At 41.0% G+C, this 25,959-nt stretch overlaps 1 protein-coding gene across 9 annotated transcripts in view; it reads left to right on the top strand.

The window, feature by feature from the left end:
- The window catches only part of MAPKAP1 (MAPK associated protein 1), a 257,275-nt gene that overhangs the window by 7,104 nt on the left and 224,212 nt on the right, over window positions 1–25,959 (top strand). For 2 of the 9 annotated variants that reach the window (XM_060608659.3, XM_060608652.3), the window contains exon 1: window positions 6,027–6,292. The exons of 1 other annotated variant lie outside the window; for it this stretch is intronic. The gene's annotated coding sequence lies outside the window, so the exon portion shown is untranslated. Of the gene's footprint in view, window positions 1–6,024; window positions 6,293–7,922; window positions 7,985–25,959 lie in introns of those variants that run through there. 6 more of the 9 variants (XM_060608655.3, XM_060608656.3, XM_060608651.3 and 3 more) reach the window with 6 other exon arrangements.

Raw genomic sequence — 25,959 nt, 5'->3', positions numbered from 1 at the left:
CATCAAAGACTGCTATGTATTGTGAGACTTACAGTCTCATTGAAAACACATGTGAACACTCAGAAAGTGAAATAAATATAAGATTAAAATAATAGAGTCGGGGGTGCCTGGGTGGCTCAGTCAGGTAAGCATCCGACTCTTGATTTCCACTGAAGTCATGATCTCATGGTTTGTGAGTTCCAGCCCCACATCAGGCTCTGTGCTGACAGTGTGGGGCCTGCTTGGGATGCTTTCTCACCCTCTCTGCCCTTCCCCAGTGCATGTGCTTGCTCTTGCTCTCTCTCTCTCTCTCAAAATAAATAAATAAACATTTAAAAATGAAATAAAATGAAATAAAATAAAATAAAATAAAATAATAGAGTCAGCAGAGTGAAGTGGTTAAGAGCATAGAGACAATAAAATATGTGAGCACTTAGAACAGTGCCTGCCACCTAGGAATTGTTTGCCCTTGACCGAGCAAAACCACAGTGTGAGCCAAGGTCAACTGGTAAGTGAAAGTTTCAAAAGCGACCTATAGGAATTCTCAGGTGGGAGAAATTGCTCCAAATGAGCGTGCACCAAACAGATGGGTAAGGTTTGAATGCACTAATCTGTAATACGCTTGATAAGAAGGATCTTGGTTTTCTCAAGCAATGAGCAATTATTCACTATTTGGATGTTCTAAGCTTTTATTTTTAAAACATTTGCTGGCACTACTTTGAATAACCTACTTGTCAGCTTCAAAGAAAGACACCTACGTTTGTTTCTGATATTTTGAATACGTCCCAGAACCAGTCCTCTATATTGCGATCGTGTTCTATAAACTTTACTTCATAGCAATTATAACTCTGCAGCACATTTAACTTACTAATATTTATTGAAATATTTTTAGCTGCAAAAACATTTTATGTTCACTGTTATTTATTAATGCCCTGTTTTAAAATATTACACATAAAATTTATTCCAGTGCACATTAGTAAATAAATTATGCTTGTAATTTCTAATGCATTTTTAATTATAAATTTATCCATGTCTACCTTTATTTATGATAGTGGTGTCTCACTGTTGAACATACTGTATATTAATGGAGACACTGTTAATTATGCATTCTTAGAAGTTGCATTCGACAAAACATACGAGTCCGTTTTTTACATCCTTAAGTCCCGTTAACATCAATTAATTTAGGAGTTGGCACTCACAGTACTAGCTAACCTTTAGAGCCAGAAAAGATACTATTAGCAGCTGGTTACAGGGCCTGGACTTGGGGAAAGGACTACAATTATATATTAAGTGTAGCTAGAGAGATGCTATAGAATTCCAGCCAGATGTTTCATTTTCACCCTGAGTATCCAAAAAGGGATAGTCACCAGAAATAATATTCGCTCCCAAAACAACAGAACAAAGCTCAGTGAGTCTCTGCTGACCCCCAGAACTGATCTGCACCTAAGTAACATCTCCAAAGCGTTGTCTTAAGATTTTCTGGTTGGTTAATGTGGTGCTTCCCTTCCACCCACCAAACACAACTTATTGTAGACTATACCTTTGCTTTAAAAAATTCTTCACATTTATGTCATTTTAATTTGAAAAAAAAAAAAAACACTATATTGCTCTGAAATTGTACACTTCTTGGGAGCTTCCTTAAAAGAGTTTGAATGGATTTTTGACACCTAATTTACTGTTGTCCTGAAATTGCTTTGTACCATAAGAGTATAAATGCCTACGTTTTCCCTATGGGAGGAAAAAATATATTTCAAAAGGAGAGGAAACCAAAATTGGGGAAATAGCAGGGAAACATATTCACATATATAAAATATTAAGAACACACATTTGCAGAGAAACTAGAAGGTGCTTCTGTTTTCCCACAGCTCTGGCAGGGCTTGAAAGAGCATTACTTTCATCCAATTATGTTTACTCTTAGCTTGTTGTCATAGGCTTGGCAAAGTGGTATTTTCCATGTGCAAGTTCTGCTTATACAGAATAAGATTTTCAATTGTTTCAATTCATGTGTGTGTTTTGAGCATCTTTTCATTTAATATGCATTTTATCAACTGTTTATAGTGTTTTAAGATTTTAGTGTAGAAAAAGAAATAACAAACATTCCTTTCCTTATGGACTGTCAAGGGGATAGATGTATACTGAAAGAACAGAAAATGTGATAAATGTTGAACACAAAGAATGAGGCTCTTTGTGTGGCCTAATAGGGAGAGGTTATCTGGGAAAGCTTCCTGGAGGAAGCGGTATGTGACTTGGGTCTTCACGAATGAATAGACTATACTTAGAAATAATTCTAATTGTGTGTGTGTGTGTGTGTGTGTGTGTGTGTGTGTGTTTTAAAAGCACATTGGAGTTTATCCTTTTATAATATTGCCACATGTTGTCTAGAAACTAAGATAGCCACTAGAGAGGACACAAGGTGCCCTGAGGGACATCTGCAGCCGTCTTAGACCTTCCAACCATTCTGGCTGCCATTGACCGGAAGGCAAGACTGGCAGAAGAACTGCCCACCAACCCACAAAATTATAAGAAATAATAAATGGTTGTTGCTTTAAGCCACGAAGAAGAAGGAGGAGGTGAAGGAAAATGGGGGAAGGAGGAAGGAAGGAGAAGGAGGAAGAAGAAGGGGAGTTTACTGAGTGGAAGGGGATAGGGCAACTGAGGTTTGAGCAGGAAATAAGGAAGCAAATGCATAAGGGACCTGATGCTTGCTGCCCATCATTGTGTGCCATGCCATCAGAGCTGGCATTTACAGAACACTTTCTGTATGCCAGACAATGTTCTAAGCAGTGTCCACACATCACATCATTGAATCCTACAACAACCTAGATGAAGGAACTGAGACGTAGAGAAGACAAATAACTTATTGAAGCCCACATAGCCAAAGGGTGTCTTTGAACCTCTGTCCATTTCCCGTGTTCTGGTCCTGGGGACTGGAAGAAAAGGAACTCTACCATGGCCTCCTTTCCAGTTGGAACTGAAGTCTATGAAACCTGATTGTCATGGGTGTGCTGCAGTACTGGTTCCTCTGCCCTTCTGTCTCCTAGAGTCTCCCAGCGGGCCCCTGGTCCAGCGCCACCAATGTGTTGTAAAAATATATTTTTTCTGTTTGTCAGCTGTCATGGTCCTACCCCCATGTACTCCTGGGCCAGGAGAGAGGTCAATGTATGCTTTCCTTTGTAATGCCACTCCTACTCCCACTTCTTAGAGGCTAAGCCATATGGTTGGTCTGTCCTCTTTCCTCTTGATCTACCAACCTTCCCGACGCCATTCCAGTCAGTTTCCTTTTCACCCTACGTCTATTCATCATCCTGGGGTCCACATGGCATCTCAGTTTTTTGTCTCACTTTCAATAACTTTTTCTTCCATTCTACTTCAGCGAGGACCTCACTCTCACATGGCCCTTCATCTGAGGTTATGAAGATAGACATCTCTGAGGATAACCTCCATTTTTGTGCCTTAGTCCATTAGTGACCTCCATTGCATATGTTCTAGGACCTGCAGGCCAGTGACATGAGCCTTTCTGGAATTCTCCTATTTACCTATCCAGCATCCATTCTGTGGCCCTTTGTTTTAAGCACTTTTGCGGGGGCGGGGGGGGGGGGCGTGCAGCACGGAGCCCAATGCGGGGCTTGAATTCATGACACTGAGATCAAAACCTGAGCTGAGATTGAGTTGGCTGCTTAACCGACTGAGCCACCCAAGCACACCATTTTTTAAAAATAATTTACTTTTGGGGGTACCTGGGTGACTCCACTGGTTGAGCGTCCAACTTCAGCTCAGGTCCTGATCTCGCAGTCTGTGGGTTCGAGCCCCATGTTGGGCTCTGGGCTGACAGCTCAGAGCCTAGAGCCTGATTCAGATTCTGCCACTCCCTCTCTCTCTGCCCCTCCCCCACTCATGCTCTGTCTCTCTCCATCTCTCAAAAATTAATAAATGTTTAAAATTTTCAAAAAAAATTTACTTTTTTCTTTTTCTTTTTTTTTAAGTTTATTTATTTTGAGAAGGGGAGGAGCAGTAGAAAGAGAGGGAGAAAGAGAATCCCAAGCAGGCTCTGTGATATCAACACAGAGCTCCACATGGGGCTCCATCTCATGAACAGTGAAATCATGACCTGAGCCCAAATCAAGAATTGGATGCTTAACTGACTGAGCCACCCAGGTGCCCCTAAAAATTTTACTTTTAAATAATCTCTACACCTAACTTGGGGCTCAAACCCACAACCCTGAGATCAAGAGTTGAATGCTGACCTATTGAGCCAGCCAGGTGCCCCTTTTTAAAGCACTCTTAAAAAGCTAAAGTCTTAAATTATTGACACCCCCGCCCCCACACACACACACCTGTCTGGCAAAACTTCCTTAGATTAACCCAATTGCTTACTCTTTGTGTGCCTGTATCTTGACTTTTGAAACCAACAGTTTTAGAACAATCACACGAACCATTATATTAGTATTACCAATAAATTCAGAGACTCCATTCTCGGGGGGGGGGGGTCCCCAACATTGTCCTTGAAATCTTATACTTCCCTGCCTTCCAACTTGCCTACTCTTTCAAATTCAATCAAACTTGACTGTAAGTTTCATGAGGGTGGAATCCTTGTCTGTTTTTTTCACCATTGACTCTCCTGTGCCTGGGATAAACTTAATACATATGCACTCAGTAAGTATCTGTTTACTGACTAGCTATGTGCCAGGCTCTATTGTGTGTGTTATATGCATTAATTCATTAATCCTCATGACAACCCAATGAAGTTAGTTAGGACTTTCGTCATTCCATTTTACAGATAAGGAAATTTAGAGGGGGTGTTTGGAGAATGAAGTCACAAAACTTGTAAGAGGTACAGTTCCTTAGAACCTGTAAAACCTTAGGGGGTCCAGTTGATTTCAGTTTTAGATAGGTTGAGTTTTATGTGTCTGAGGGACAAACAGCAGCTGTGCTTCAGGCCAGAGCTCAAAAGGGAAGTGAAAATGAAGATTAATATTTAGGAGGGGACCTGGTGACCTCGGATTTTCAAACCTTGTTCACACACGTTGCTTAGCTGAGTGCCTCCAACTGGTCCCCAACGGAGGAACTGTGGTGGTGTGTGTGCAAGAACACGTTTGGGTCTTAAGGTGCTTTTTTTGTTTGTTTTTTTTCTCTGTATAAGCCAGATCAATCACATATTTGAATAGATGGGGGAGGATCCATGGTGTATTTGTTAGTGACTTTAATCTTGTGTAATGATGCCCCAGGGTTGAAATTCAGCCTTGATTTTTTTTTTTTTTCTTTTTCTTTTGCTAAGCCTCATTTTTGAGAGGCGTTCTGTACTCTTTCTCAGGAGAGAGAACGTATCACTGCACCACTTGGATCCTTCTTTCCCTTCACCGTGGCTTCCCCCATTGATTCTGTCGGGAGAGACTTCTAACGGTGACCTCTTGTTCCGTGCCAGCTCTCTTACCCCGTGGAAACCTCCCTTCAGTTCTTAAAAAAGATTTTTTTTTTCATTTATTTTTGTGGAAGTATAGTTGAGACCCAATTCCCCGCAGTTCTTGAGGAAGAGAATTATTTCCATTTTGCAGATAATAAAGGTAATGACTAATGTTTACTAGGTATTTCTGTGTCAGGCACTGTGCTCAGTGCTTTAAAAGCTTCATCCCATTCGATTCTCACAGGAAGACTCTAAAGTTGGATCTATTGTATGGATGAGAGAACTGAGTCTGAGAGGTGTCTTTTCTGAGAATACACTAGTTACACTTGGCATCTGAACCCAAGTCCTAAGCCTTTGTGACCCAGACGCAAACTGCCTCATCACTCATTTCTGGGTGAATGGAGGACTTTTGAAAGAGAATGCTAATGTTGATTTCTATCCGACGAAAATCCACAGACGGGTGCCTGCGCTACATTCCCAGCTGATCTCTGACTCAGGCCTTAGCCAGACCGCAGAAGTGCAGCGCATGCGTACGTCCTTTCGTTCGGCCCCGCCCCCCCGGGAGGGCTTAACTCCTTGCTCTGGGGCTTGCGCACTGCATCCCCAGCCAGCTGCTTCCCCCCCCCCACCCACGGTCGGGGACTTCCGGTACGCGGGGTGCAGTTCCGGGTCGTGGCGCGGCTCGGGGGCAACAGGGCTGCTGCTCGGCCGGCCGGCGGCGGCGGCGAGCGCTGGGGGCATGAGGGCGAGCTGGAAAAGCGGCAATTGAGCCGGCCGGGAAGAGCGCCAGTCCCGAAGGAGTCCGAGAGTGAGGAGCCCTGGGCAGGGGCCGGGAGGCGCGGGGAAGCCGGGCTCTTCCCTCAGGACCGTGTCCCGGGGCCCACCCGGCCCGTAGAGTGGCAGCTGCTTCAGGTAAAGGTTGCCCCAGGCCACTAGCTCCGTCGCTCACTCTCCCGTCAGCCCACCCGTGGAGCCTGGCGGTCCTCCTCACTCCTAGGCTCCGGGTGCTGCCCCGAAGGGTAGTCCGCCTGGCCCTTGATCAGTCTTCCACAGTCAGCATTCGTTTCCTGGTCCTTTCCATAACTGGAGGCTGCTGTGAGCCTGACAGCTGGGTGTGTGATTGGGGGAGGAGAAGCCTGTGGACTGGCTAGAGTTGGGAGGGGGATGGGTTGGCTCGGGCAGTTTCTGGCCCCACCACTTGGCAACATCTAGGCATCCTAATCTTCATAACACGAAAATTAACTTTTTAAAGCATTGTCTGTGTGGTCCCTGATTCCTAGCGCCCCTTCTCCCCAGTTTCCTAAAGGGGTAAGCAGCCCACAAAACTTTTATTTTCTAGCTGGAATCCTGCTGGGACTTAGTGGCAGAGTCTTCTAGATCTGGTTAAGGCTAAGAAAAAAAAATGTAGTTTAAACAAGAGTATTACTTTAACCAGAGACCCAAACGTTGACTCAGAAATTGGTTAAAATTTTATTCCTAATGAATGCAAATAATTTTTGAAGCCTGTCACACAGTACTTAGCACTGTGCAAAGAATCATGTTACAAATCACGTCGGTTAAAACAAAGTGATCATTCTCATTCTATTTTTCACAAGCAAAAGGGGTAGATTACTAATTTAAAAACTTAGTGGAACAGGAAGAGTTGGCACCATGTTCTATTCCTCATCCTTTGAGTCCACACAAGGTGCTTAATAAATGCTGAAAGAGTTCTCGATGAAGCATTGATAATTGTGTTCATCTTTTTCAGTTTACACACTTGCAGGTTTGCTAGGGCCTGTGAGGCATGCTGGTGGCCCCATTGTCGTTTAGCTTTGTGCTCCGGTCTGTGCCCTAGTGTAGTCACATTCCTCTATACCTCTTGATCTGGCTCCAGCTACGCTTGAAAAAGTCTCCTTCCCTCCTTCCGTAATTCCCTACCTTGATCCTTTACTTTAGATAAGCACGACCTCTAATCGCCTTTGTTTTTCTCTGTGTCCATTGTTTTTTGTTTGTTTGTTTGTTTGTTTTTTGTAGGACATTCTTTCTGCCTAGGTGTCTCCTTTTCTGTCCCCACCTATTGAGATGTTACCCTGGGCCCAGCTGAAATTGGTCTCCCTCAACCAAGTGGAGACAACCCCAGTTGAAAAAGATTTGTTTTTCTGGAATCCTATAAACATTCATTATATCTGCAGTAATTTCATTTAGCAAACATATACTGAGTGTGTGTGTGTGTGTGTGTGTGTGTGTGTGTGTGTGTGTGTGTGTATGCCAGGTACTGTGCTAGACAGCTTATAGATAAATAAGACTCAGTCCTTGCCTGCAAGGAGCTCAATTTAGTGTGAGAGATAAGGAAATAACTCCAAGATAGAGTGATAAGTGCACTGTGTGAAGGTTCATTCTGTGATACTGTGATATCACAGAAAGGGGGTAGGTCATTAGCTTTTGAGGAGTGTGCTGTGGTCAGGTAGTGCTTCCTAATGTAGGGTTAACTAAGTTTTATTTACTGTGTACTGAAACTATATATCGGTTTCTCTTATTTAATGATTTTAACCTCAATTTACAGATTAGGAAGACTCAGGATAAATTACACATCTGGTACGAAACAGAGACAAGATTCAAACCCAGGTCTGTCTGATGTCCTACATCTGTGCTTTTTTTTTCATTATGTGTTTTGCCTTCTTTCGCATAACGTAACACTATATGCAAGTACATATTGAAAAAAGTACAAGAGAAAAAAATATGAATGTCAAAATGAATGGTACAGCGAGTCCTTTAAATGTAGAGAAGACTGATCTTCCAAGGCAAGAAGGTGATAGGTGGGTCAGTTCAACTTTGAATATGAGCATGGAATACCTTCTATAGAGAATAATCTGGACTCTGGATTCAGTTCCTGGTCCCTCCTCTTACTCCTTCACCTTTGGCAAGTTTCTTAATTCTAATCATTATTTTCCTCCAGTATGGGTTGGGATAGGGGGAATGTTTAATGAGCTAATGTGGATAAAGGGTCTGCCTGATATGAGGGCCCCTGAAATGATAGCTGTGCGATGCAAAGATGAAATGCATGTGATGGTTTTAGAGTGGTGAGTAGACCAGACTAAATAAAGAAAGCCATTGCTTCTTTTAGTGGGGAGGTAAATTGGGGGGTCAGGAGGGGGTCAGAATTAGTGAGGGCTTCAGTGTCAGTTAAGAGAGTTAATGTCCAGTTTCTGCTCAGAAGTTTTGCAGTTAAATGCTCTGAGAATGTTATGATTCATTCAGCAGTGAGAGGGAAATTGTAAGACCCTGCGGAGGCAAAGAGAAATAAAACCAGGTGCCCAGTCTGAGATGGTTGACATTCCAGTGGGGGAGACGGAAGTATGTGCCAGTGAACTATAGTAAAGTACTGTAGCTCCTATGATAGCTGCCACACAGGGTACTGTAACGCACAAAGGAGGGAACACTGATGATGGTGGCTAACGAGCACTTTGTGCCAGCATGGTGCTAAGTGCATTATCTCTTTCCTGTACAAAAGCGTGTCATTAGCATCCTGATCTTACAGGTGAGGAAACTAGAGCGCAGAGAAGTTAAAGAAATTCCTTGAGTTTGTGCATGTGTTGGAGCTGTGAGTAGAGGGGATTATCTGCTAGACTTTGGCATCTTCGCTCTTCTTTGTGATGTGGACGGGGACCCTCTGAAGAGACTTCAGAGAGATGCTAGCCCTTGATCCGTAGCTTCAGTGTGCCTTCATTATGTGAGGCAGCAGGGATAATGAAGAATGAATGGGGCTGCTGCTGAAGCTCATGGTTTCATCCGTCACGTTAAATATATTTCTTTGTGTGTGTGTGTGTGGGGGGGGCTTGTTTTGTTTGTTGACTCATGACTAAAGACTTAAGAAACTTGCAGTTCAGTGGATTTATATATATTGATATATATTATTTATTATATATATAATATATATATTTATAATATATATATATATTTATATCAGGGTAAGAGAATTTGTTGGAAATCTGTTATTTGTATGTATAGGCCTTATTTTTTTTTTTTTAATTTTTTTTTCAACGTTTTTTATTTTTATTTTTGGGACAGAGAGAGACAGAACATGAACGGGGGAGGGGCAGAGAGAGAGGGAGACACAGAATCGGAAACAGGCTCCAGGCTCCGAGCCATCAGCCCAGAGCCTGACGCGGGGCTCGAACTCGCGGACCGCGAGATCGTGACCTGGCTGAAGTCGGACGCTTAACCGACTGCGCCACCCAGGCGCCCCAGTATAGGCCTTATTTTTAAGGACATAGCCATAGATACCAAATTATTTTATCACTAGGAATTCTGTCACGTTGCATTTTTCCCCCATGGGAGGGGCTCTGACCTTGTGTTTTCTGTGAATTTGAGGTTTTTTTAGAAGTTTTGACTCAAAAGTTAGCATATTTCAGTTTGTGCTAAACTTAATAATTGAACACTTACATTTTAGTCATCATTAATTTTTTTTTAATGTTTCATTTATTTTGAGAAAGAGAGAGAGTGTGCATGTGTGAGCGGAGGAGGGGCAGAGGGAAAGAGAGAGAATTTCAAGGAGGCCCTGTGCTGTCAGCGCAGAGCCTGATGCAGGGCTCAAGCTCATGACCTAAGCTGAAATCAAGAGTCTAATGCTCAACTGACAGAGCCACCCAGGGGCCGCTCGTTAAATGTTTTTGTATCCCATATTTCCTTCAATCTTTGTGGTTCTGTGACATAAGTGGTGTTACCCCCACTGAACACATGAGCAACCTGAGGCTTAGTGGTTAAATATATTGCCCCAATCACATAGCTAGTGAATGATAACACCAGAAAAATGTTGGCCAAAAAAGAGTAAACAAATATTAGTTCTCTTTTGAGCATATACCTCCGGGATCTCCAGCTCAAGTGCCCACGATAAAGAGTAGGACAGACCTTGGTGAATTGCATGTGACCAGTCTGAAGCAGTCGCCGCTCAGTTCCACTTGCTTGTTGCTATGTGAGGAAGCGGATCTGGTGTCCTTGGATCTTCTGAGAGATAATATTTTTATTTATTTATTTTTTTAATTTTTAAAGGTTTTTGTTTTAATCCCAGTGGGGGATAATGGATAATGTTCTTGTTTTTTTTTTTTGTTTTTTTTTTTTTTTTGAGGGATAATATTCTTGCAGAGCATTCAGGAGATGCTGAAAATCTGGATTTTAATGTATTTAGTTCTAAAATTTGCTATTTAAAAACTAATTGTATATACCAAAACACATTTGTGGGCTATGTACAGTAAGTACTAGATTGCCTGATTATAAACTCTGATCTGCCTGACGGCTGACATTTTGGTACCCACTGTTCAAAGTAGGAGGTACTACACATGTAATGATTATTGATCAGAAGTCTACTGGTAAATTGCCAGATTAAAAGTGTGTTGTAATTGACTCATACTGATATCTTTGGGGAAGTGACAGTTTGAATGCTTTCATTATATAATCAGGCTAATTTTCAGGAGTGATAGGGTTTGGATGAGGACAAGACTTGGTAATACTTTTGATTTGTGCTGTTAGCATTTTAAATTAGTTTGTTTATTTGTTTGTTTATTTTGAGAGAGAGCGTGCGAGTGTGAGCGAGTTGGGGAGGGGCAGAGAGAGGGAGAAGGAAAATCCCAAGTAGGCTCTGGGCTAAGAGCATGGAGCTTAATCTCATAGAACCTGAGCCAAAATCAAGAGTCGGATGCTTAACCAACTGAGCCACCCAGGCACCCCAGTGCTCTTAGCACGTTAGATGCTACCAGATTCTTGTATCTTTTGGTCTTTTCTACAGTATGGGAAGTGAACAAGGCGGGTAATCATAACCTCTTAAGATAAAGAAACTGATGCCTACTAAATTACAGTTTAGTAGAAAGTGCACCAGATTGAGAGGGACTTGAACTCTGAATATAATATACCACTAACAGCCTTTGGATTTTGTCAAGTCATTTACAAATCCTTGTATCTTTTTTCCATCTGGATGATAATGAGGACCTCAACTCAAGTCTTGCTCAGGTCTTTTCAGGATGCCAAGCTTCCTGATTCTAATTGACACTCTTAAAGTCATACAACTGATTACTGGCAGATCCCCATGGACAATGGTTCAAATCTAAAAATATGGTTCCTCTTCCCTTAACAGTAGGTAGGGAGCCACTGCTCAGCTTTTCCCTCCGTTCTTTGTTCATCACTAATTCTGGGAATGGACCTTGACAGGCCAGGTGCTTCCCAAGTGCATACAGTGTTTTGTTGACTATGTATACACAAGATTGAAAGAGGGGGCATAGGGACACCCAGCATAGTGAGAGAAATATGGCCAGGGAGTTCCTAGCCCAAGAGTTTAATTTATTTTTGTTTTAATACCCAGCTTCTACAAGGTGAAAATAGAAGAAAGATTGGTCTTCTAGATACTGTTTTCATTCATACTCTATTGTATAAGGAAATAACATAGAATATAAAAGTGAAAATAAATCCTGACCAGTCACTCAAAATTTATTATCTCTAGTTGGCAGTGGTGTAGATATATAGAGGAAACAGATTTAATATAGGAAACACAAAATTTGGACCCAAAGAAGAGAACAGTTTTAAGTAATTGAAATTGAGAAAAATGGGAGAAACCACTTAAACAACAAAACTTAAATTCTGGAAACAGCCAAGGAGGTACTAGAATAACTACTGGAATTAGATTATAGTAATTGCTTGTGAAATAAATTGCATATTCTATCACATTTACCCCAAATATATGCAGTGTTAGATTTGTGTCCTATCCTATGCTTTTATTACTGATGCAGACAAAATGGACTGAATGTGTAAAACTTCAAAAAAATAACATTTTTTAATTTCCCTATGGACACATTTTAAGATACTATATTATAAACAAGTACTCTTTCAGCACAGAAATTGGTAGAAAATTGTTCAAAGGAATGGTTTTCTTTTTAAAACAGTAAATTAAAAAAAAATTTTTTTTAACATTTATTTGTTTTTGAGAGACAGAGCATGAGCACAGGAGGGGCCGAGATAGAGGAACACACATATCCCGAAGCAGGCTTCAGGCTCTGAGCTTTTAGCACAGAGCTCCACGCGGGGCTTGAACCCACAAACTGAGATTGTGACCTGAGCTGAAGTCAGACGTTTAACCAACTGATGTACCCAGGTGCCCTTAAAAATGGTTAAATTTTAAATCTGAACTTCACTTGCTGGCATAAAGGAGACTAACAAAGAACTGAGGTGCAGGCTTGAATCAATGTGAGGTGGGGCTTTAGAGTCCCACCCCCCTGTATTTGAATGCTGGCTCTGCCAGGTATTCCCTGTGTGACCTGGACATTCTGCAAAATGAGGATAATAGTGCTGGTCTCAACATATGGTAGTGGTGATGGTTAACTGAAACAACGTAAGCAAGTACCTGGTTCTCTGGTGCTTCTGGAGAGGTATGGGTACATTCAGGGGTATAACACATTCCAGTGTTAGTATAGTGTAACAAGAAATGACTCTGGAGTGGTTGTGAAGAAATGAGACTCGTTTTCGTGTCTGGATCGTGAGATTAATCTTGTTCATTTCTACCTGTGCTTTGTGAAGTAATGCACCTACTAACCGTGCACTGTTGGGGAAGGGTTTCAGTATGCTGTTTCCAGGTGTAAGGTTAAATGATCTATTTAGATTAAATGAATTGATCTGTTGAATAACGATAAGCATTTCCATTGCTTATATTACCTTTATGTGTGTGTGCCCATGACTACCCACTGAAGTTGTTAAAACAAGGGATATCATGTTCTCCTTGTCTCTGTCCTACTAGTGCTGAAACTGAAGCTTTGGAAGTAAAGCGATTGAAGGCCGAGATCTGATAATGACAAAGCTAGGGTGCAAACCTTTGGTTTTTTCACTCTAAATACAATGCTTTTGTCACTATTACATGCTATTCTGGATTTGGATGTTGGAACTGGCCCTTGTTTTGGGATGGTCATCAACACAGCCCTTCTTACTTATTGTAACTTAATGCTTACAGAAAGTTATTACTCATACAGTGAAAGTATTTGGTTACAGGTATAATCTTATAACATGAAGTTTAAAGGTTTAATAAAACTCTAATAATAATTGGGGCATCCTGGTGGCACAATCGCTTGAGCGTCTGACTCTTGATTTTGGCTCAGATCATGATCTCACTGTCCTTGACTTCCAGGCCTGTATCGGGCTCCATACTGGCAGCATGGAGCCAGCTTGGGATTCTCTCTTTCCCTGTCTCTGCCTCTCCCCACTCAGCTCGCTCTCTCTCTCTCAAAATAAATAAACTTAAAAAAAAAACAAAACACCTCTAATAGTAATACTTATTGAAAGCAGAGATTGGTGGTGATTGGTTACTCATATGTTGCTAGTGGGAATATAAATTGGTGAAAATTTTCTGGAGAGAACTTTGGCGTTATTTATCCAAGTTTAAAAAAATAAGTCACGCAAGCCTTTTGAACTTGTAATTCCGTTTTTAGAAATTTTATTAAAGAAATAATCAGAAATGTAGAAAAATATTTATGTTGAAAGATGTTCACTGTAGCAGTACTTAAAATAGCAAAAATTAGAAACCACTTTAGTAGCCAACAAAGAGAAATTATGGAAAAGCCAATCAGTGGAAATATTGTGCAATCATCTTAGATGTTTTAGAAGAATTTTAGTGACATAGTAATATGCTCATCATGTAACATATGGTGGGAAAAGGCTATAAAATTATACAAATTATTTATTTATTTTTTAAATGTTTATCTTTATTTTTGAGATAGAGACAGAGCATGAGCAGGGGAGAGGCAGAGAGAGAGGGAGACACAGAATCGGAAGCAGGCTCCAGGCTCTGAGCTGTCAGTTCAGAGCCCAGCGCTGGGCTTGAACTCGTCAACTGCGAGATCATGACCTGAGCTGAAGTCGGACGCTCAACCGACTGAGCCACCCAGGTGCCCCCAAATTATACAAATTATGATCTCAATTATGTCAAACATATATGCGAGGGAAAAGAAGAAATAGGTGGTCAGATTATAGGTCTTTATGCTTTTTTCTGTTTTCCCAAGTATTCTGATTTTTTTAATAGAAAAATCATTTTAGTTTCAGCCTGATACTAAGAAATTTGAGTAGAACCAGGGAAAATCATTCCATCAAAAATTTCCACTAATGCAGGTGATCTGAAGTTCTAAATGCATTGTATTTTCAAGTTTTGACCTCAGTTGTTTTATGTTTAGAATATGGTTTCACGTATCTTGACATAAATGATGTGGAGATTCCCAGGCTAGCCTTTCTCTCCTCCCCGCAAATCCTGCGTAAGACATCATTATCATGGAAGAAGAGTTGCATTTGTGTTGGTGGTACCAGTGTCCTAGTGCTACTATCACCTCTTCAGTGACCAGTGGGACAATGGTAGCCCTGTGACAGCTGTCTTTCAGAGAAAGAACACTCCTATATCTGGGAGGCTGGACATTGGTATGTAGAGCTTTTATGTGAACTAAATGCTTCTGTACTGGGAAGTGCTTTATTGGTATGGGAAATTGTATGTGTGACTTTCTCACTTTTTTTGAGAAAAAATTAAAGGTCAAAGTTTGGGTTTTAATTCTCCTGATAACAGTATTAAAAAAGTATGAATATTAGAATGTCGTGACGAATTGGTGCTTTTCTGATTGCCATATATTCCATAATAGAAATAGCAATAGTTTCTGCATGTACAGATCAGCAAATGGCCAGTTAGGGTTTTTGTTGTCATTGCTGTTGTACATGTAATTCTCCTATATACAATATAAAAAACATGCAGAAAATTTAACGATGTATTTGAGCATATTTAAATTAGGAAAATACCAGGCAAGATGTTTCTTTTTGTAAACTGCTTCTGTCCAAAGCATTCTGTATATTATCAGAATGAAAAATGACAGCACTTTGTCATCTGTTCAAATTGATATTGCACTCTATGCAATGACAGCTGAAAAGGCCCACAGGTGCCATATAAAGAGGTGACCATGTTGTCATATTTCATTTCGGCATCCCTCTGCAAAGCCATAATTACCTAATTAGGTTGTTAATTAGGAGATTAGCATTTCACTATATTGATAGAATGCTCTTTACCGGCGTGGGGCTAGATACAGATTTGTCTGCCCTAATTTATAATCTCTGCCGTTTTTGTACTTATTTATTTGCTTAAGTTCCTGATGTGGGGCAATTCGGTTTACCTGAGAAACAGTTTGTTTATAAGCTAATGAAGCTATGATCACTGGATTAAAGTTGCTGAGTTAAAATGTGAACCAAATTAAAAGGATGGTTACATCCCCAAAATGATAATAAATATTCTGAGTTGGTAGAACCTGTATTCTCATTAGCATAGGCAACAAATACATGATAAGATATAAAACTGTTAGTATGAAAAAAAAATCCGAAATACAAAAACTAAGTCTGAAATGTGATAGATATTTAATATATCCTAAACTAGGTGAAGGAAATTATTTAGTTATCTTGAATAACAAATGTCTGTCATTTACACTGGAGACTTATAAAATATGTTAAGTATTTTGAACATGTTTCAGAAACTGAAGCTTGGTAAATAACTTTGGAACAAATACATTCAGTCTTCAGTTTAGACTTCTTTAGATAGTCATCATGCATCAGGGTTTATTTCATTTGTACCTTCTGTCCATTAGTCTGTGCTTGGAACATTCTCTTCTCACGGCCTTTGCAGTCCTGAGTGCTTATGGAATTTGAAGTATTTCATAGCACCCTTCACTTGGTGAACTATTTGGAGTAAGTGGCATTTCTATCAAGTGTGTCTAACCTTTTTTGGGGGAGTGGGGTAGGGATCCGCAAAAAAATGATTTTCTTCTTTTAACTCCAGTGCATGACTTGACTATAATGTTTGTAATTTGCATTATATGTACTTTTTCTGCTCTTTCCAGTTAAGGAGCACGGTGTTAGCCACTGTGGTAGTAGTTTAGCTTCTTTTTTTTTTTTAATGTTTATTTGTTTTTGAGAGAGAGAGAGAGAGACAGCGCGAGCAGGGTAAGAGCAGAGAGAGAGAGAGAGAGAGAGAGAGAGAGAGAATCTGAAGCAGGCTCCAGATTCTTAGTTGTCAACACAGAGCCCAACATGGGGCTCTCTCGAACCGTGAGATCATGACCTGAGCTGAAGTCAGATGCTTAACCAACTGAGCCATCCAGGCACCCCTTTAGCTTCTTTTGATGTAATCAGGATGATAGCTGTTGGAGTTGTAGAAAGTGTATGTGCCCTTAAGTCCTTTTCCCACACAGTTGTTATGAAGAATTGCCTTCGTTTGATCTGTAATGTTCTTTAAAATTATAAAAATATCTTAAAATATTTGTGTATGAAAAAAATATCCTATCAAGTTAAGTTTTTGCTTAATTGTAATCATTCATGTATTCAGTCTCTTTGCTGAATACGTAGGAGGCACCAGGCATATGTCTGGGAATTGAGCGATGCAAACTGCAGACACTGACTCTGCTCTCGTGGGACTTACAGTCTAGCACAGGCTACTTGGAGAAGTGTTTAGTAATGAGGGTGAAGGTGAATATGGAGGAGTACCTACCCGGGACTTGATAAGGTCAAACCTTCCTGGGGCGGGTGAAGTCTGAATTGCGATCTGAAGGATGAAGGAGCCCGGGGTGTCTGAGCGAGGTGGAAGGACAGAGAAAACCGTTCTAGACACAAGGAGTATATGTTCAAAAGCTTGAAAGAACCTGAAGGTTGAGTATGGCTAGAATAAAAAAGACTAAAAGCAGAAGTAGAAGATGGAACTGCAGATGTGGGCAAGGTTCAGTTTACTAAAGAGGTTGGGAAGTCACTGAAGAACTTTAAGACAAGTTAGGCAACAAGTTAGGTGAGAGATGGTGGCTTGGATAGGCTATAAAGATACAAGTGAATGAAATCTAAAGAGAAGAGGATGCAGAGGGTTAATTAAATGGCTGTAGGTTTCGGGGCACCTGGGTGGCTCGTCGGTTAAGCGTCCGACTTCGGCTCAGGTCATGATCTCACGGTCCGTGAGTTTGAGCCCCGCATCAGGCTCTGTGCTGACAGCTCAGAGCCTGGAGCCTGTTTCAGATTCTGTGTCTCCCTCTCTCTCTGCTCCTCTCCTGTTCATGCTCTGTCTCTCTCTGTCTCAAAAATAAATAAACGTTAAAAAAAAAAAAAAAAAAAAAAAAAATAAATGGCTGTAGGTTTCTCAGAAAGGAGTCAAGAATTTTGGTTTTTAGTTTTTATTAGTTTTTAAAATTTTTTTAAATACTTATTTTTGAGAGAGAAGAGAGAGTGAGAGTGAGTGGGGCAGGGGCAGGGGCAGAGAGAGATGGAGACACAGAGTCCGAAGCAGGCTCCAGGCTCTGAGCTGTCAGCACAGAGCCTGGTACAGGGCTCGAACTCACGAACTGCAAGATCATGACCTGAGCCGAAGTCGGAAGCTTAACCGACTGAGCCCCTCAGGTGCCCCAAAGAGTCAAGGATTCTAATTTGGACATTGGATTTGTTTTATAATTTTAAGTGTGAGAATGAGTTTTAGTATATCAAAGGGAAGAGGTCATGAGATTTCTTTTCCGATTGACCAAAACATGTACAGTACTACCAGCTAGTTTTCTTTCAGGCGAATTGGGAAGAACACTCATATTTGAGTGTCACTTTTGGTTCCTGCACTGTGACAACAGCTTTGTGGGGTATGCGATAATGTCTTAATAAGGTCCAGAGACACTGCGATTTTTCCCAGTTTTCTGTTACTGGGTTACTGGGTGGTGGAATTGGAGCACACCTGAGCTCTCCAAAGCCTTTGTGTTCTCTGCTATGCCACGTTGCCTTTCTTGTTTTATCTCCTTTTTGTTTTTTTCAAAGTGAGGAGAAGTACTCCCCACAGACCAGTAGCTCAGTGGGTTGCTGACCGAGGCATTGTGTTAACTCTGTGGCTTCTTCCACCCAGCTCTAGTGTGGATTAGTGTCTGGTGCTTTGGTAGGAGAAGCCTCTCCAGTGCCCGAGTATTTGTTTCAGCAAAGTCCAAGATTCTGTTGGCATTTCTGGCACCAGGATTTAATCCCCCTCAGCTAGAAATACAGAGTAGCCACCTCCACACGAGTTCACTAGCATATATGAAAGTTCTCCTTTTTCTGGGGAAAAGATTGGGAAACTCCCATTTTTGCATGAGGAATTTAGTATCTTTTGATGTAATCAACTTGTAATGCAAATTGTTTTTAAAAATTTCATGGTTATAGTGGCCACTGCTGTTCAGTTAAGTGGTTTGTTGGCATCATTGTGTTGGAATCACTTGAAATAGAAGAAATCTAGGAAACAGCAGCATGGATTCTATTCTGTGTTTCAACCCCCACCCCCATTTTTGAAACTGGGATATAATTCTTATGCCATAAAATCCACCCCTTTAAAGTGTACAATTTAATAGTTTCTAGCATATGCACAGAGTTGTATAACCATCATCGCTATAAAATTCCGGAACGTTTTTATCACCCAGAAGGAAACCCCAAGTTTCCACAAGTGACCACAGGTAGTCACTCCTCATTCCTCCCTCCCACAGCCTCTGGCAACCATTAATCTACTTTCAATGAACCTTTCATAGAAATGGAGTCATGCAGTATGTGGCCTTTTGTGTTCGGTTCTTTTACTAGCATAATGTTTTCAAGGTTCGTCTGTGTTGTTGCATGTATCAGTACTTCATTCCTTTTTATTGCTGAATAATATTCCATTCTATGGAAATACCACATTTTGCTTATTAATTCATCAGTTGATGGAGATGTGTTTTTTCCCCCACTCTTTGGCTATTGTGAATAATACTGCTATGAACATGGCTGTGCAGGTTTTTGTGTGAACGTATGTTTTCTGTTCTTTGGGGTGTATACCTTGGAATGGATTGCTGGGTCATATGGTAGGTAATATATGGTAGGTAACATTTTGCAGAATTGCCAACCATTTTCAAAAGTAGCTGTACCATTTTACATTCCCACGAGCAGTTTATAAGGTCTGCCCCCCTTTTTGTTTCTGCTCTCTTTATGCTTTGTTGCTGAAGTCTGGGCTGGAAGCAACCCTAGGCTTAGGAGTTCCATGAGCCCTTTGTCTTGATAAATGGGAAATTTTCCATTTTTCATGTTCATTCTGGTTCATAGGTGAACCTGTGTCCCAGGCCTTATAATAGAGTATTAGTGACAGGAAGCCAAATAAGGCTTTTAGTCTTTTCCTCCCAAGGACTTCCCAATCCAGTGTTTGGAACTTGTTACTAGGGGATGGGGGGCAGAAAGGGAAAAGCCAGTGAAAAAAGTAACTGCCTAGGAATTTGTGAATTTCCACAGCATGGATCCTAACTTTAGAATCTAGGCAAAGATTGACTTGGTTTTCACAGCGTCTAGGGTTTCTTTTTCTTGGCCCATCCTTTAACTACAGCTAGAGCTATTCCTTGGACTTTATTCCTAAGTTATTGCTCTTCTTTCCTTACATATTTTCCTTGAGTAAGCTCATTCACATCCGTGGCTCCATCTGTCATTTATATGTTGATGTCTTCCGAATTTGCTCAGGTCTTTCTCCTAGGTTTCATTTGCATATTCTTTGTCACTTACATGTTGTAGTCTCCCAAATTCACTCAGACCTCATTTGGGCTGTCAGGTTTACATCATGATGAATATCTATTTGGGTAATCCATAGACCTCTCAAGTTCATTGTGTTTGAAACATAATTCTTTACTTCCCCCCTACCTGTTAAGCTGTTCCTCCTTTTGAGTTTACGGTTTCATTTTGTTGGCACTGTATGCAGGCCATAGAGTTTCCCCTTCTCCTTAACCCTCCACATTCGTTCAGTCACCAAGTTCTACCAATTTCATCTTCTAAATATTTTTTTATCTAGTTAAAAAATGTTTAGACCTTTCACTGCCTTACTTCAGATTTCATCGTCTCTCCCTGAGCCATAGACACAGCTTCATAATTAATCTTGTGTCTTGTTGGTCAGATTAATCTTCTATGCCAGAACAAACTCTCTGAAACTCAGCAACTTTGAATTCCATGTAGTGTTAATTACTAAATACATGTTCTGCTGTTTCTTGTTTTCGTGCCTTTTCTCATGCTGTCTCTCCTACTTGGAAGAGATGAGTTTGTCTTCTTCCAACCATCCAACTTCTCATCTTTGAAGATTCATCTTAGAACAGGGAATAATTGCAGTAACAATAATAGTAGATGTTTGTATAATGCGTACTGTGGGCCAGACCCTGTTATATGCACATAACATATATGAATTCATTAAATCCTCACAACAGTCCTGAGATAGGCACCAAAATATTCCTGTTTACAGATGCAGAAACAGGCACTGAACTTGTTACTTTCCCTACGTCCCCCAGTGAGTGAGTGGCCGAGTTCAGATTTGAACCCAGGCAGTATGATGCTTGATTGCTTGCTCTTGGTCTCTCCTACCCACCCTTTGTCAACCTACCTGATTCCCTCCACTTCTTCCACCTCAAAAGTTAGTTATCCTTTTCCTGCTTCTGTAATAACCCGTGCATGGCCTGATGTTAATCTGTAGTCCATAGGACAGGTCTGGAGCAAATTTGATTTTAAACAGTTTTGATTAAGGAGGCAGCATTATAGGTTATTTTAATTACCAGCTTTTTTCCCCCTCCACTATTCTTAAGGTGACTAAGTTGGAGATGATTACTTCCATTATCTTGATCTTAGTCATCTCTGTGAAGCCTTGTCTGAATATCTAGTTTCATTTATTTTTCTTTTGTGTTTCCATAATACTTTGTTATAGAATCCCTTGGCACTGCTCTCACTCTTTATTGTGACCATTTATGTACTTATCTCCTTTGCTTGACTCTCTTGCTTACCTCTTGGGGATGGGCAGTAAGACTTAACTACTCTACACTCCTAACTGCCAGCATGTGCTAAGTATTCATGCTTGTTGAATGAACAGGTAAGTCTGCTTGTACCATATCTCGATTAGTGAGAGAAGAGGGTTAAGAAGAGTGTGATGAAATGGACTTACATTGGGAATTCAAGGCAGCATGTAATGATTGTTTGGAGCAGGAATTCTGGAGCCAGGTTGCGTAATTTATCCTGGCTCCCCCTTTTACTAGTTTTGTGACCTTGGGCAAGTCTGTGCCTTAGTTTACCGGTGTGTAAAATATAAATAATAACGTAATCCACCTCACAGTTTAGTAAGTGATGTGAATACTTGCTAAATAAATAAATAAACCTTCTGGAACCCAGAGAATGATTATTCTACTTAAGTTGTATTTTGTGAAACACTTTTAATCTATCTAAAACATTATAGGCAGAATGAAGCCAATCCTGATGCCCTATCCTCATTTTGATCCATGCAGTGATGGTTTAAAAAGAAAAAAAAAAGGCAGACTAGAAGGTTGGAAAAATAGCTGGCAGTGCAGTTTTATTAGTAACAATAATAGCAGTTATCACGTACTGAGGTTATGAAAGCTCCATTCAAATGAAAGTACAAAGCACCTTTCAAAGTCACATAAAAATAGTTTGGGGATTATCTGCTAGTTTAGATTATCTCATTGCTGTCCTTCATTCATTAGGAGTTGAATGAATTTGATAGTTGAGAGCTAACTTTACTTCCAGTGTGATGCGACTAGAACAGGAAAAGTCAATCATATTGCATCTTGGATTTACTTCTTTTTTAAGTATTCTTTTTTGTAAGTATCCCTATGAAGTGGATAGGACATACATTATGGATAGTTAACTGTTCACGGAACAGAGTCAGAGATACCTTACTCACTTGAAGTCATCCCATTGTTATTCCCTAGGCAGGCTACAGACAATGACCTGGAATTCTAGATGTGTTTACTGTAACACTTAGCGTTCTAGGAACTGGATTCTATACATAATAGCATTAAAAAAACAGGTGGTGATAATGCCCATTCAACTCAGTCAACATGGTTTACCTTTGTAGTGGGTTTGCTGCCAAAATGTTGATACTATTAAAATCTTTGTCAAAAAAGGAATTCCTTGTACTTTTCCTAGAGTCTGAACCATGGCACAATGTTATAAGTGAAAATTGCAATAGAATTCTTTTTTCCTCTGAAGCAAAAACACAAAACTTTTTAGTTGGACTCTGGGGTAAACTCCAGCCATATCCTTCTCCTCCTCAGACGTGACAGGAATAGAATTTGAGAGCTGAAAGGCCCTTTTCATAGTGCAAACTCCCCACATAACAGATGTAACAATGGACTGATAATGTAAAACAGTTTTAAAGAGGCTTAAAGAAGTGACTTGTCCGAAGCCATGTAATTAGGTCCCTGGTTATTAGGGAATTGGAATTCAGGTTTCCTGAGTGGTGCTGGCAGTAAACTGTGTTGCTTCCCTTAAATGATGATGTGGTTAACCAGGGGGCCAGGCAAGTGGAAGCATAACTCTCTTGAATTCTTGTATTTGTTTAAGCAAACTTCAGACATCAAGGAGACAATGAAAGGAAAATAAATCTTAGACTGTAGTGGGAAACTTATCTACTTGAACCAGCACCATGGATAAGGGGTCTTTTTTTGGGAAAAATCATGGTGCACCCCTTTGGGAACAAGAAAGATGGGTTTGTTCATCTATTCATTCTGCGTGGAGCTCTTACTGGATGCCAGCCACATTCTACTAGAATCTGGCAGCACAGTGATGAATAAGACAGTGTCCTTAAGGAGCTGAGAGTTTAGAAGAGAAAACCAACATATAAATAGATAATTATATATTTAAAAAAATCGTGTGATTAGACATTCATTCAGTCTTTTTTTTTTTTTTTTTTTTTTAAGGCTCTCTCTGGCTGCTATGTCCTATGTCCAGAGAGAGATCCTTTTTTTTTTTTTTAAGTTTGTCTATTTATTTTGAGAGAGGGAGAGGGAGGGGCAGAGAGAATCCCAAGCAGGCTCCGCATTGTCAGCACACAGCCCGATGTGGGACTCGAACTCACAAACTGCAAGACCATGACCTGAGCAGAAGAAACTGAGAGTTGGACGTTTAACCGACCGAGCCACCCAGGTGCCCCCAGGGAGATCCTTTTAAAATGTGAGTTAGATTATATCAACTGCTCTGCTCGCAATCCCCTTGTGATTTTCTACTTTACTTGGTGTAAAGGAAGAATCTTTAGAATGGCCTGCACTCTACATGTTTGCTCCTCTCTTCCAGACCTCGTCCTCTACTACTTGCTTCCCTGCTGGACTCCTTGCTACTTCTTGAACGGTGCGAGGCACGCTCCCCTAAACTTCCCTTCAGATGTTTACCTGGCTTGTTCTCTCACCTCCTTCAAATATTAACTCAAATGTCAGATTGTCAGTGAGGCGTTCCTTGACCATTTATAATTGCAGCTGTGGCTCCACCACCTGGCATGCCCTTCTCTCTTGCCTGTGCTGTCCTACCATAGCACTTCTTTTTTTTTTTTTTCTCCTTTTAATGTTTATTTTTGAGACAGAGACAGAGTGTAAGTGGGGGAGGGGCAGAGAGAGAGAGGAGACACAGAATCCGAAGCAGGCTCCAGGCTCCGAGCTGTCGGCACAGAGCCCGACCTGGGGCTCGAACTCACAAACCGTGAGATCATGACCTGAGCCGAAGTCGGACACTCAACCGACTGAGCCACCCAGGTGTCCCTACCATAGCTCTTCTAATTTAGCATATAATTTACTCTTTTGTTTTGCTTGTCTCCCCCACTAGAATGTGTACTCAGTGAGGGTGGGACTTTCTGCTTTGTTTTCTGCTGTACTCTTTGCATTCTAGAATAGTGCCTGGCACGTAGTAGGCTTCCATAAGTATTTGTTGTATGAATAAATTCAACAAACGCATAGTACTTACTACTAGCAGGCACCGTGCTGGGTAAATTATTTGGTGGAACTAGTGACAAAGTGCAGCGCAGTGGGGCCACACAGAAGGGAGCAGCTAACCTGCTGTGTGGGATTCACTGGGGAGGTTTCCTGGAAGAATTGACCATTGACCTGGATTTTGAGGAATTAGTAGGAGGTAGCCAGATGAAGAAGGGTGGATAAGCTTCAGATCAAGTTTGATGATGGAATGCAACTTGTCTTTACTGTAGTAATTTAGGCTTTGATTTTCCTTAGGGCATGTTAAAATTTCAGTAAACAGATGCTGGGCGTTGAGCTCGTTTAGTACCTTCGAAGATTTGAGCAGAGATTTTAGCGGGAAAGTTGTATAGTTTAGTCTCAGTATAAATGAAACTGTTCCAAGGGGGTTGGAAATTACCACAGATTTAGTGGCTTCACACAGCATATCACAGCAGAGTTTCTCAACCTTGGCATCATTGACACTGACCTTTTGGGGAGGTATAATTCCTTGTTGTGGGTACTGTCTGTGCATTGCAGGATGTTTAGCAGCATCTGTGGCATTTATCCACTACATGCCAACAGCACCCACCCCTAGTGTGACAACCAGAAATGTCTCCAGACATTGCCAAATGTCCCCTGGGGAACAAAATCACCTTCCAACGGAGAACCATCACATTAGAACCACTGCATTACTGTTGGGGTCTAGGTATTCCTACCTTTAGCAACTTTACAAATGATTGGGCAGGGGGAGAGATTTATACCTCTATACAGTAACCACATTTCAGATTCTAGAATTGGATCAAAAAGTTTAAAATCAGTTCCTTATACATGATATTCATATAATTGACTATATTGAAGGTAGACATAAAGTGCTTTTAAAACATTTTGGACCCTGCAAATTGGAGAGGAGTTCACAGGATGGGATTCTTGAGTTCCACTTTGAAGAATAAGGTTTGTAGTGGAGAGGGGCACATCTCAAGGGGATTATCATTACCAAAGGCTGAACCATGTTCAGAAAGTTCTGGGTGTTGTCTGCTGGGGAGAAGGGGCAGGTGAGTAAAACTGGGTTGTATATCAAGGCAGAGGTGTCTAGGCTGTTTTCCTGCACTATTTTCATTTCTGTTGTTGCTTAACAAATTAACACAAACTTAGTGGCTTAAAACAATACACATTTATTGTCTCTCAACGGGTCAGGAGTTACAGCTTCATTTGGGTTTTCTGCTGAGGGTCTCAAAGGGATGACATCTGGAGGTTTGATGAGGGAAAGATTGCTTTCCAGGCTCTTTCAGGTAGAATTCATTTCCTTGTGGCTGTATGACTAAAGTCCTCATTTCTTGCTACCCGTTGGCTGGGCCACTCTCAGTGCCTGCAGGTTATTCTCAGATCCTTGCCATGTGTTGTTCCATAACTTGGCTGTTTGCTTCTTTGAGGTCAGCAGGAAGATACGTCTCTTCAGTTGCCTACGATGGAGTCTCATATAACAGTAATCAGGGTGTAACTTACCCTCCACACCCCCCCGGCCCCTGCCGCCACACCAGCCCCAACACTTTTGCTATACTCTGTTGGTTAGGTTTTATCCACACTCCAGGAGTGGGCGTGACACAATTGCATGGATATCAAGAGACAAGAATTTCTGGAGTCATCTTTGAATTCTGACTACCATGCACACTTTCAGCTTCTTGGAAGGCAGGGGCCAAATCTTTTTCTTAGCATTATATCTCTGGTGCCTGGCACATAGTAAGTGCTTTATAGATATCTGTCAGATGAATGTAATCAGTGAATGAGTATTTGGTGGGCAGTTGAGTGCTATTTATGGTTTCAGCTCCTATACTGACATATTTC

This window comes from Panthera onca, chromosome D4, assembly GCF_046562875.1.
Source record: "Panthera onca isolate mPanOnc1 chromosome D4, mPanOnc1 haplotype 2, whole genome shotgun sequence".
NCBI lineage: Eukaryota > Metazoa > Chordata > Mammalia > Carnivora > Felidae > Panthera > Panthera onca.
This window is presented reverse-complemented; position numbering and strand designations above follow the sequence as displayed.